We start from the raw sequence: 12,269 nt of genomic DNA on the forward strand, positions 1-12,269 counted from the left end.
AACAGGAGCTATTAGTCACCAGTGAGAGGGTCCTCATTACCAGCCAGACTGCAGGTGATCCAGATCTGCAAAATCCCATTTTAGAGTCTGCTTTCTTGGATCACAGGTTGGGCTCCCTATGAAGCAGGCGCTGAGATGGAAATTGGAAGAAGGAATCAGAACTGGGCAGGAGGAGCTGAACTACGACCCAGTTGCAAACAAAGACCTCAATTATATGGGGAACTCTGGAGATGGGATGGCCTTTTAGAGTTGTTCTAAATTGGGGCAAGAAGTTGGGCCTTTATACTCCCAAATCAACATGACTTTCGATGCGAGTTTCCCCAAGCAAAGGGCATGACCTTGGAAGATGCAGCTCTCTTTTAACTACAAACAATACCCATAGAGCTGTCACCAAAAGAACTCCCCACAGCTCTAGTTATGAAGGGAGAGAGAAAGGAATCTGGGCAGCCTATATCATCCACTACAAGCAAACATGTCTTCCATGAAATAACAATAATGCAGCCAGATAGAGGATGACATTATCCTCTAAGAATATGAGCCTCAAAGAAGCTTGGGCTTTCACAAAAATGTGAATAAATAATGATCTGAAAGCAGTAGTGAGGAGTGAGGGAGACAACAGTCCTAGATCGGGATTGGTCACCAGAAAGATCAAGTCGTAATTAGAAGCTTAAAATTTTCTGCCATCCAACTTCTTACTTCTCCAAAGAGGGCAGAGGGGCTGGAAATGGAGTTAATTGATCATGCCTATTTGACTAAACCTCCATAAAATTTCCATAGTATGAGATTCAGAGAGGTTCCAGGTTGGCAAACACATCCAGACTAGGAAGGTAGCACACACCAGTTCTGTGAGGACAGAATCTCTTGTGCTTGAGACCCTCTGGGACCTCACTCTATGTGTCTTTTCATCTGTATCCTTTATCATAGCCTTTAATAAACTGGTTACTGCATTTCCCTGAGTTGTATGAACCTCTCAAAAAAATTAATGGATTCTGAGTAGAGAGTTATGGGAACCCCTGATTTGTAGCCAAATGGGACAGATGTTGTGGGTTAACCTGGGAACCTACTGCTTGTAAATGGCATCCAAAGTAGGGTAGGTGCAGTCTTGAAGGACTGAGCCCTTACCTGTGGGATCCAACACTATCTCCAGGTAGATAGTATGAGAACTGAGCTAAACTGTAAGACATGCAGCTGGTGTGACAGAGAATTACTTGGTGTGGGAAAAACCTCCACATGTTTGGTGACAAGAAGTGAATTGTTTTGTGTGAGTAGCAAAGGAAACACACAGGAGAAATACATAGGGGGGAAACTGAGTTTTTCTAATTCACTATCTGTTGACTTTCCCTCTGGTGATGCACAAACTTAAGTTTGATGAAGTTTTATTTGTCTTCTTTAGTCTTTTGATGCACAAACTTAACTTTGATGAAGTCCAGTTTACCTTTTTTTTTCTTCTGTTGCTTGAGCATTTGGTGTCATATCCAATAAATCACTACCAAATCTAATATCATGAATAATTTAGTTCTGATTCCAAAAAACAATATATATTATAAATTATTCAAAATAGTGCCCCCAAAAGATATAAAATGAAAAGTAAAAGCCTTACCTCATGTCTCATTCCCCAAAGGTTAAGCATGATTTATGCATTCATTGATTAATGTTATGCATATACAAACACACTCGATATATATATTATTCAATTTTTACACCAAATTCTTAAAGGGAAGACTGTTTAAGAAGGGGAATATTGGCAGAAATTACATACTCTAAAATCACAAATTATTCCAAAAAGGAAAGAGCTCAAACATAAAGATGTTAATATGAAAAATCAGACTTTAAAAAAGTCAAAACATGATAGGAGGCCTCCAAAGAAAATTAAGTTGGGAGCTTCTGGGCCAGTGAATACATGGGACTGGGAAGAGTGGCAAACTCAGAGATGATGCTTCATGCCCCTGCCCACATGCCTTGCCCCATGCACTTTTTCACCTGACTTCATAGTCCTGAGTAATATCCTTTTATATATAAACCGATAATCTAAGGATATACTGAGTAAAGTGAATGTTGGGAATGTGCAAAGTGCCTTGAGGAACAGCAGGAGCGAGATACTATAACAAGACTGCCTTATATCTGAACATATCATAAAGACTATATCAATAAATGGTTTGAAGTATAGTTGACCCTTTCACTGCTGCACGGGCTTTTCTCTAGTTCTGCTGCGTGGACTTACTGCGGTGGCTTCTCTTGTGCAGCTACAAGTTCTAGGGCGTTTTGGGCTTCAGTAGTTGTGGCCTGAGGGCTCAACAGTTGCAGTACAGAGGTTTAGCTGCTCTGAGGCATGTAGGATCTTACCAGATTAGGGATCGAACGCATATCTCATGCATTGGCAGGCAAATTCTTAAACACTGAACCACCAGGGAAGCCCCAAAAGTTGATTTATTATTAAATTCTCAGAGCTGTGCAGCTAGTTGTGTTTCTTTTTGTTTGGGATCTTTATTTTTCCCAACATGGTATTTCTGAACTCATCTATTCTTAAATTGAATACCACATAATTTACTTCTTATAAATAGGTGAAAACAAAAAATGTAATCAAGCATTAAAACATTCTCTGAATGGATACCATGATCCAATTCTTCTATTTTTTCTCTCAAGGATGCAAAATAGACTTCTACATAAGAAAGGTATGTTAATATTTTAAAATTAAAGTTGTAACAGTATCAGGACACTGTCCAAAGAGTAAATCAAGTGCATAATTACATTTTATGAATTAAATCTAGGATTGTCTACTGAATTCCAATTTATTAAATCTATTGTGCCCTCGTAAATAAAACTGCTAAAAGTTAATCAACAAAGATTAACCATGTAGATTAATACATAGTTAACGTATTAACTTTAACTACAAAGATTAACTTGTAGCTATGTAACTTTTAAGCTACGGAGCTTTTTAAAAATACTAATTACCAATTTTAAGTGCTGCCAACTATAGCAACTTTAACAGGTACTTTTGTTTGTTCATGTAATTATTTTATTGTGCTTTGCATTTCCAAGCAGTTTTCCTGTTTTTGGTTGGCATTTTGGAACTTGGATTTCAAGTAAATTTCTAACATTCCCCAAAATGATAAATCTGTCTACTGTGTCTAAACTGTGCAAGCAACATGGCTTATGCCACAACAGCTTTCTTTCCTTTCACTTTGGGAGAGAAATTTAGCACTCCGGTAGAGTGTGCCCCAACGTCCAAGGAGTGGTGGCTGCGCAGGCGCAGGAGGGCTGAGAGGAGCTACTCCACGTTCAAGGTCAGGCGGGGCGGTGGTGAGGATATACCCCTCATCCAAGGTAAGGAGCAGCGGCTGCACATTGCTGGAGCAGCCATGAAGAGACATTCCACGTCCAAGGTAAGAGAAACCCAAGTAAGACGGTAGGTGTTGCGAGAGGGCACCAGAGGGCGGACACACAAACCATACTCACAGAAAACTAGCCAATCCAATCACACAAACCACAGCCTTGTCTAACTCAGTGAAATTAAGCCATGTCCTGTGGGGCCACCCAAGACGGGTGGGTCATGGTGGAGAGGTCTGACAGAATGTGGTCCACTGGAGAAGGGAATGGCAAACTACTTCAGTATTCTTGCCTTCAAAACCCCATGAACAGTATGAAAAGGCAAAATGACAGGATACTGAAAGAGGAACTCCCCAGGTCGGTAGGTGCCCAATATGCTACTGGACATCAGTGGAGAAATAACTCCAGAAAGAATGAAGGGATGGAGTCAAAGCAAAAACAATACCCAGTTGTGGATGTGACTGGTGACAGAAGCAAGGTCTGATGCTGTAAAGAGCAATATTGCACAGGAACCTGGAATGTTAGGTCCATGAATCAAGGCAAATTGGAAGTGGTCAAACAGGAGATGGCAAGAGTGAATGTCGACATTCTAGGAATCAGCGAACTGAAATGGACTGGAATGGGTGAATTTAACTCAGATGACCAGTATATCTACTACTGTGAGAAGGAATCCCTTAGAAGAAATGGAGTAGCCATCATGGTCAACAAAAGAGTCCGAAATGCAGTACTTGGATGCAATCTCAAAAACGACAGAATGATCTCTGTTCGTTTCCAAGGCAAACCATTCAATATCACAGTAATCCAAGCCTATGCCCCAACCAGTAATGCTGAAGAAGCTGAAGTTGAACGGTTCTATGAAGAGCTACAAGACCTTTTAGAACTAACACCCAAAAAAGATGTCCTTTTCATTATAGGGGAATGGAATGCAAAAGTAGGAAGTCACAAAACACCTGGAGTAACAGGCAAATTTGGCCTTGGAATACAGAATGAAGCAGGGCAAAGGCTAATAGAATTTTGCCAAGAAAATGCACTGGTCACAGCAAACACCCTCTTCCAACAACACAAGAGAAGACTCTACACATGGACATCATCAGATGGTCAACACCGAAATCAGATTGATTATATTCTTTGCAGCCAAAGATGGAGAAGCTCTATACAGTCAGCAAAAACAAGACCAGGAGCTGACTGTGGCTCAGATCATGAACTCCTTATTGACAAATTCAGACTTAAATTGAAGAAAGTCGGGAAAACCACTAGACCATTCAGGTATGACCTAAATCAAATCCCTTATGATTATACAGTGGAAGTGAGAAATAGATTTAAGGGACTAGATCTGATAGAGTGCCTGATGAACTATGGATGGAGGTTCATGACATTGTACAGGAGACAGGGATCAAGACCATCCCCATGGAAAAGAAATGCAAAAAAGCAAAATGGCTGTCTGAGGAGGCCTTAAAAATAGCTGTGAAAAGAAGAGAAGCGAAAGGCAAAGGAGAAAAGGAAAGATGTAAGCATCTGAATGCAGAGTTCTAAAGAATAGCACCCACTCCAGTACTCTTGCTTGGAAAATCCCATGGACGGAGGAGCCTGTTAGGCTGCAATCCATGGGGTCGCTAAGAGTTGGACACGACTGAGCGACTTCACTTTCACTTTTCACTTTCATGCACTGGAGAAGGAAATGGCAGCCCACTCCAGTGTTCTTGCCTGGAGAATCCCAGGGATGGGGGAGCCTGGTGGGCTGCCGTCTATGGGGTCGCACAGAGTCGGAAACGACTGAAGTGACTTAGCATAGCAAAGAATAGCAAGTAGAGATAAGAAAGCCTTCCTCAGCAATAAATGCAAAGAAATAGAGGAAAACAACAGAATGGGAAAGACTAGAGATCTCTTCAAGAAAATTAGAGATACCAAGGGAACATTTCATGCAAAGATGGGCTCGATAAAGGACAGAAATGGTATGGACATAACAGAAACAGAAGATATTAAGAAGAGGTGGCAAGAATACACAGAAGAACTGTACAAAAAAGATCTTCACGACCAAGATAATCATGATGGTGTGATCACTCATCTAGAGCCTGACATCCTGGAATGTGAAGTCAAGTGGGCCTTAGAAAGCATCACTATGAACAAAGCTAGTGGAGGTGATGGAATTCCAGTTGAGCTATTTCAAATCCTGGAAGATAATGCTGTGAAAGTGCTGCACTCAATACGCCAGCAAATTTGGAAAACCCAGCAGTGGCCACAGGACTGGAAAAGATCAGTTTTCATTCCAACCCCAAAGAAAGGCAATGCCAAAGAATGCTCAAACTACCGCACAATTGCACTCATCTCACACGCTAGTAAAGTAATGCTCAAAATTCTCCAAGCCAAGCTTCAGCAATACATGAACCGTGAACTTCTGATGTTCAAGCTGGTTTTAGAAAAGGCAGAGGAACAAGAGATCAAATTGCCAACATCCGCTGGATCATGGGAAAAAACAAAAGAGTTCCAGAAAAACATCTATTTCTGCTTTATTGACTATGCCAAAGCCTTTGACTGTGTGGATCACAATAAACTGTGGAAAATTCTGAAAGAGATGGGAATACCAGACCACCTGACCTGTTTCTTGAGAAACCTATATGCAGGTCAGGAAGCAACAGTTAGAACTGGACATGGAACAACAGACTGGTTCCAAATAGGAAAAGGAGTACGTCAAGGCTGTATATTGTCACCCTGCTTATTTAACTTATATGCAGAGTACATCATGAGAAATGCTGGGCTGGAAGAAGCACAAGCTGGAATCAAGATTGCTGGGAGAAATATCAATAACCTCAGATATGCAGATGACACCACCATTATGGCAGAAAGTGAAGAAGAACTAAAGAACCTCTTGTTGAAAGTGAAAGAGGAGAGTGAAAAAGTTGGCTTAAAGCTCAACATGCAGAAAACGAAGATCATGGCATGTGGTCCCATCACTTCATGGGAAATAGATGGGGAAACAGTGTCAGACTTTATTTTTTGGGGCTCCAAAATCACTGCAGAGTCTGATTGCAGCCATGAAATTAAGATGCTTGCTCCTTGGAAGGAAAGTTATGACCAAACTAGATAGCATATTCAAAAGCAGAGACATCACTTTGCCAACAAAGGTCTGTCTAGTCAAGGCTATGGTTTTTCCAGTGGTCATATATGGATGTGAAAGTTGGACTGTGAAGAAAGCTGAGCGCTGAAGAATTGATGCTTTTTAACTGTGGTGTTGAAGATGACTCTTGAGAGTCCCTTGGACTGCAAGGAGGTCCAACCAGTCCATTCTAAAGGAGATCAGTCCTGGGTGTTCTTTGGAAGGAATGATGCTAAAGCTGAAACTCCAATACTTTGGCCACCTCATACGAAGAGTTGACTCACTGTAAAAGACTCTGATGCTGGGAGGAATTGGGGGCAGGAGGAGAAGGGGACGACAGAGGATGAGATGGCTGGATGGCATCACCGTCTCAAAGGACATGAGTTTGGGTGAACTCTGGGAGTTGGTGATGGACAGGAAGGCCTGGCGTGCTGCAGTTCAGGGGGTTGTAAAGAGTCGGACACGACGGAGAGACTGAACTGAACTGAACTGAACAGAAGTGACCATGTGGTCAGCCCCCAATAAATGTCCTGACACTCCACTGAATCTCTGATTCTCAGCTTCTCTCAGTTCAGTTCAGTCACTCAGTCACGTCTGACTCTTTGCAACCCCTTAGACTGCAGCATGCCAGGCCTCCCTGTCCATCACCAACTCCTGGAACTTACCCAAACTTATGTCCATTGAGTCGGTGATGCCATCCAACCATCTCATCCTCTGTCATCCCCTTCTCTTCCTGCCTTCAATCTTTCCCAGTATCAGGGTCTTTTCAAATGAGTCAGTTCTTTGCATCAGGTGGCCAAAATACTGGAGTTTCAGCTTCTGCATCAGTCCTTCCAATGAATACTCAGGACTGATTTCCTTTAGGATGGACTGGTTGGATCTCCTTGCAGTCCAAGGAACTCTCAAGAGTCTTCTCTAACATCACAGTTCAAAAGCATCAAGTAGTTGGCAACATTTCACACATGTTGTCAGAAATTGTATCACCTTAGTTCTCTAATCTCTGTTTAACAACGTCTTTATATTAAATTTCCTGTTAAAAATAACTAGTATAATTTAACTGATTGGTTCCTAACACAACCATATCAATAAGGACAAACTGTCCAGTTAATCCCCTTTGACAGTCGATTTTTATTGGAAACTAACACCTATAATTACACCAATCTCTCATTCAGTAATTCAGTTCTGATTTAGTCAAGGAAGATGTTCTTTCAACCAAAATTTTCTCAAAGATAATCCCTGTAAGAGATCATTGAGAGTGCTGGGAAGATTATGCTACTGATCAAAAAGGTCCCAGTAATGAGATTACGTTAACTTTGAAACCTTGTTTTATTTATTTCAGGGAAGAAATATTTACAAGTGATGTTTAAAAATTTTAAAGTCTTAATCTGTGGTTAAAATTCATCCTGTATTTGTTTTGACCAAAGTGTTGCTTAAAAATAGTATTAATACAAAGTCATAGCCATGCCTATTTATCTGAAGCCTTTATGGTTCTGTTCAATCTATATTAAGGGTTCTGAAGTAAGCAAAAGGTCAAAGCATATTTCTACATAGAAGTGAATCAGGAAAATGTCACTTGTAAAGATGGATAAAAAAGATGTGGTACATATATACAATGGAATATTAGTGAGCTATTAAAAAGAATAAAATAATGCTATTTGTAGCAATATGGATGGACCTAGAGACTGTCATACTGAGTGAAGTTAGAGAAGAAATACCATTGTATGGCATCCCTTATATGTGTAATCTAAAAAGAAATGATACAAATGAAGTTACTTACAAAACAGAAACAGACAAAGACTTTGAGAATGAGCTTATGGTTGTGGGGAAGAGGGGAAGGAAGGGAGAAAGGATAGTTAGGGAGTTTGGGGTGGGCTTGTACACTGTGCTATATTTAAAATGGATAATCAACAAGGATTTACTGTATAGCACATGGAATTCTGCTCAACATTATGTGGCAGCCTGGATGGGAGGGAAGGTTAGGGGAGAATGGATACATGTATATGTATGGCTAAGTCCCTTAATTGTTCACCTGAAAGTATCACAAAACTGTCTGTTAACCAGCTATACCCCAATACAAAACAAAAAGTTAAAAAATTTAAAAAAGTTAAAAACATACACATGTATATGTGAGTGTGTGTGTGTGTGTACAGATACAGAAATATTCAGAGATTTCAAACATCCAGAAAAACTAGATACAATACTATTACAAATTCCTAATTACACTTATCCAGTCCAATAATTATCAACAAATGATCAATTTTGTTTTATATACTCTATTCCTCTACCCTCACTGGATCATTTCAAAGTAAAGCACAAACATATTTTACCTCTAATCTTCAGTATGAATCTTTACTAAAGTAGGTATTTCAGTGAATTTCCCAGTCTTGTATGTTTCTTTAATATTTGGTTTGTTCAAAACAAAATGTAAATAATGCCTCTTAAATCTTATAAGTCTACAACAACCCCCCTACCCCCAATCTTCGTAATTTGACATTTATTTGAAGAAATTGGGTCATTCGTCCTACAGAATTTCCCATATTCCATATTTGGCAGATTGTAGGGTATCATTTAACATGTTCTTCTATCCCCCATTTAAACTGGCATATCCACAAGCTTGACCAGATTCATCTTCAATTATTTTGGCGATAACATGTAATAGGTGGTGGTGTATCAGATATATTTTTGGCAGCATAGTTGGTTTGAATTCTGAATTACTGCTTCCCACAGATCTCTGCTGAGTTTTAATATACTACAGATCTTTTCCTATCGTCAAAACAAATTTTTTTTTGCCTACAATATATGGAAGCACCATCATCTACTAAAACTGAACCAGAGTTTCTTATCACCTTTAAGCTTCTGACATACAACTCTATCCTTTGCTAAGAAGTCAGCTGAGTACCATACACTGTCATCTGTCACAAAGATTCCTTTATTTGCCTTAAACAAAATCTTGGGAGAAGTACAGAGGAGAATGATTCAATTGAATGAGCCAATTCAGTAGATATTTTCTTATGTCTGAGAAGAGTTCTATGAGAAAATGTTTGGTGAATTTAACAAAAGAAACCCTTCTATTAGATTCATGAGTAAATCATGTATTATGTTGAAAAATACATTTAATAGGCCATTTAGGAAGATCCCCTGGAGAAGGAAATGGCAACTCACTCCAGTATCCTTCCCTGAAGAATCCCATGGACAGAGGAGCCTGGTAGGCTACAGTCCACAGGGTCGCCAAGAGTCAGACACTACTGAACGACTTCACTTTCACTTCAGTTTTAACAATGGGCTTTCGAGGTAGCTCTAGTGGTAAAGAACCCACCTGCCAATGTAGGAAATGTAAGAGATGTGGGTTTGATCCCTGGGTCAGGAAGATCCCCTGGAGGGGGGCACAGCAACCTAGTATATCTAGTATATTCTTGCCTGAAGAATCCCATACAGGAAACTGGTGGGCTATGGCCCACAGGGTCACAGAACTGGACATGACTGAAACGACTTAGCACGCGCGCACACAGACTAGTCAACAATTTTGTAGGATGCAGCAACAGAACCACCTCAATCAACAATTACATCCTGTGTTGAACTGAAAACTGCTTGACATACTCTGTAGCTCGGGATCTGAACTCACACCACAAAGCATCTAGTAAGGGGTAACTGCAAGGAAGGACCTACAAAACTTTCTAGAACTAACACAAAAAAAACATGTCCTTTTCATCAGAGGAGACTGGAATGCAAAAGTAGACAGTCAAAAGATACTTGGAGTAATGGGCAAGTTTGACTTTGGAGTACAAAATGAAGCAGGGCAAAGGCTAACAGAGTTTTGCAAGAGAATGCACTGGTCATAGCAAACACCCTCTTCCAACAACACAAGAGACGACTCTACACATGGACATCACAGATGGTCAATACTAAAATCAGATTGATTATATTCTTTACTGTTGAAGATGGGGACACTCTATACAGCCAGGAAAAAAAAGACTGGGAGCTGACTGTGGTTCAGATCATGAACTCCTAATCACCAAAGTCAGACTTTAATTGAACAAAGTGGGGAAAACCACTAGGCCATTCAGATATGACCTACATCAAATCCCTTACAATTATACAGTGGAAGTGACAAAAAGATTCAAGGGATTAGATCTGATAGAGTGCCTGAAGAATTATGGACGGAGATTCGTGACATTGTACAGGAGGCAGGGATCAAGACCATCCCCAAGAAGAAGAAAGGCAAAATTGTTGTCTGAGGAGGCCTTAATGAATAGCTGAGAAAAGAAGAGAAGTGAAAGGCAAAGGAGAAAAAGAAAGATACACCCATTTGAATGCAGAGTTCCAAAGAATAGCAAGGGGAGATAAAGTCTTCCTACTAAAGTGATCAATGCAAAGAAATAGAGGAAAACAACAGAATGCAAAAAACAAGATCTCTTCAAGAAAATTAGAGATACTAAGGGAATATTTCATGCAAAGATGGGTACTATAAAGGACACAAATGTTATAGACCTAATAGAAGCAGAAGATATTAAGAGGGGGCAAGAATACACAGAAGAATTATACAAAAAAGATATTAATGACTCAGATAACCACAATGGTGTAATCACTCACTTAGAGCCAGACATCCTGGAGTTTACAGTCAAGTGGGCCTTAGGAAACACCACTATGAACAAAAATAGCAGAGGTGATGGAATTCCAGCTGAGCTATTTCAAATCATCTTTTAAGATGATCCAGTTAAAGTGCTGCACTCAATATGCCAGCAAATTTGGAAAACTCAGCAGTGGCCACAGGACTGGAAAAGGTCAGTTTTCATTTCAATCCCAAAGAAAGGCGATGCCAAACAATGTTCAAACTACCGCACAATTGCACTCATTTCACATACTAGCAAAGTAATGCTCAAAATTCTCCAAGCTAGGCTTCAACAGTATGTGAACTAAGAACTCCCAGATGTTTAAGTTAGACTTAGAAAAGGCAGAGCAACCAGAGATCAAATTGCCAACATCTGGTAGATCATAGAAAAAGCTAGAGAATTCCAGAAAGATATCTATTTCTGCTTCACTGATGATAAAGCCTTTGTGCAGATTACAACAAAGTGTGGAAAATTCTTAAAGAGATGGGAGTACTTGACCACCTTATCTGCCTCTTGAGAAACCTGTATGCAGGTCAAGAAGCAATAGTTAGAACCAGACATGAACAACAGACTGGTTCCAAATTGGGAAAGGTGTATGTCAAGGCTGAATATTGTCACCCTGCTTATTTAACTTACAGGCAGAGTACATCATGCAAAATGCCGGGCTAGATGCAGCACAAGCATCTAGCTGGAATCAAGATTGCTGGGAGAAGTATCAGTAACGTCAGCAATGCAGATGACACCACACTTAGGGCAAAAAGCGAAGAGGAACTAATGAGTCCCTTGATGAAAGTGAAAGTGGAGAGTGAAGAAGCTGGCTTAAAACTCAATATTAAGAAAACTAAGATCATGGCATCTGGTCCCATTACTCCTTGGCAAATAGATGGGAAAGCATTGCAAACAGTGACAGAATTTATTTTCCTGGGCTCCAAGATCACTGCAGATGATGACTACAGCCATGACATTAAAAGATGCTTGCTCATTGGAAGAAAAGTTATGACCAACTTAGACAGCATATTAAAAAGAAGAAACATTACTTTGCCAACAAAGGTCCATGTAGTCAAAGCTATAGTTTTCCAGAAGTCATGTATGGGTGTGAAGGTTGAACCATAAAGAAGATTGAGTGCCGAAGAACTGCTGCTTTTGAAGTGTGTATTGGAGAAGACTCTTGAGAGTCCCTTGCATTGCAAGATCAAACTAGTCAATCCTAAAGGAAATCAACCTTGACTATTCATTGG

The sequence above is a fragment of the Bos taurus genome, chromosome 2 (genome assembly GCF_002263795.3).
Source record: "Bos taurus isolate L1 Dominette 01449 registration number 42190680 breed Hereford chromosome 2, ARS-UCD2.0, whole genome shotgun sequence".
Classification (NCBI taxonomy): domain Eukaryota; kingdom Metazoa; phylum Chordata; class Mammalia; order Artiodactyla; family Bovidae; genus Bos; species Bos taurus.